Source organism: Penaeus japonicus, unplaced genomic scaffold, assembly GCF_977035675.1.
Source record: "Penaeus japonicus unplaced genomic scaffold, GWHDUDI00000001_assembly GWHDUDI00000024, whole genome shotgun sequence".
In the NCBI taxonomy this organism is placed as follows: domain Eukaryota; kingdom Metazoa; phylum Arthropoda; class Malacostraca; order Decapoda; family Penaeidae; genus Penaeus; species Penaeus japonicus.
In genome coordinates, this window is record NW_028234426.1 from 27,958,726 (window position 1) to 27,960,571 (window position 1,846).

Genomic DNA, 1,846 nt, shown 5'->3' on the forward strand with positions numbered 1-1,846 from the left:
GAGGAGGAGAAGGGGGGGGGGGGAGGAGGGGTAGGAGAAGGGCGGGGAGGAGGAGGAGGAAAAGGAGGAAGAGGAGGGGAAGGAAGAGGATAAGGAAGCCGGGGAGGAGGGCTGCTGGAGGCGGACTGGGATGGTCCCGGATCCTCGAACGATTGAGAAAAAATGGTAGTTACTGAGAAGCAGAAATCAGCAAAATAGATATGTATACACACACATACGCACACACACACACACACACACACACGCATATATATATATATATATATATATATATATATAGATATATAGAGATAGGAGAAGAGATATATATATATAGCGAGAGAGAGAGAGAGAGAGAGAGAGAGAGAGAGAGAGAGACAGAGAGAGAGAGTATGAGAGAGAGATAGAGAGAGAAATAATAAATATATATATATATATATATATATATAACAGAGAGACGTGAAAGGGAGAGGAGGAGAGAGAGAGAGAGAGAGAGAGAGAGAGAGAGAGAGAGAGAGAGAGAGAGAGAGAGAGAGAGAGAGAGAAAGAAAGACAGACAGATCGACAGACAGATAGCTACAGCTCACGAGACGAGGAAAGGTAACTCCCGACAGCGAAGAGCGTCACGTATCAATTCCTCCAACGTATTATCGCGCATCAGGCAGCAGCGCCAAAGTCGAGGGCTCGTTTTCCTCTCCGCAACCGAATCAAAATCCATTTTCCTTCACACTCTCTTTCACACCAACCAAAACTGAATGGAAATGCTACTCCCATGCAATTTCAAAGTTCCCTTTCCCATTCTGAATCTCTAAAATGAGTTAGAGGAGAGAAGTTAGACAGAGAGGCGTGAACTTCACTGGAAACGCCTGTAGTTAAAGTAACGGAGACCAACTCGCGTTAACCAAAACCCGTTATATACATTCCTCTCAAAGCCATGGGTCAACAACAAATACTGTAAGAGCGTTTTGGTACTTGCCTTTCACCGCGCCGATGAACCTTACGGCTCGCTCTTTATCTGTTTAGTGGATTTTTTTAATATTGTCTGCAAGTTGTGCATGTGACGAATTTTTTTGGCTGTTTGGCCGACCGATGGCTTGGGGTTTGGTCTTCGGAGGAAGTTTAGTGGGTTACGCTCTCCAGGCCGGTTCTGACCATGATGATTGTCGGTATATTTACAGTATATATATAATATATATAACGTATATATATATATATATATATATATATAGTATAATATATATATATTATTTGTGTGTGTTGTGTGTGTGTGTGCAATATAATATGTATATATTATATATATATATATATATATATATATATAATATATATATATATATTAAATATATATATATATATATATATATGTGGTAATGTATTATGGAATTTATGTATAATATATATATATATATAACGTTATATCTACATATTCAAAATATATATATATATATATAAAATAGAGTATCAAAGTATATAGATGCATAGATATATGACCTAAAAAAAAAATCCCCCAAGTATTTCCCCCCTGGGGGGAAAATTGACTTGACCCAATACCACACCGTACCCAGACGAATGGGCAAGGGGGTCAGGAGAAGGGGAGGGTGGGGGATGAGGATGAAAACTGAGTGGTGGGAAAAAGAAGAGGAGACGGCTGGACGAAAGGAGGAGCAGAGAGAAGAGAAGAGAAAGAAATAGTCTTTGTCTTTTGGACAATACTGCTACTCGTAGTGACAATGATTATGATCTTGATGATAATAATAATCTTGATAATGATGATGATAATGACGACGGTGACAATAATGATGGTAATGATAATAGAAGCAATCATATTATTATACCAGTAACGAATATAATCTCTCTATCTCCCTCA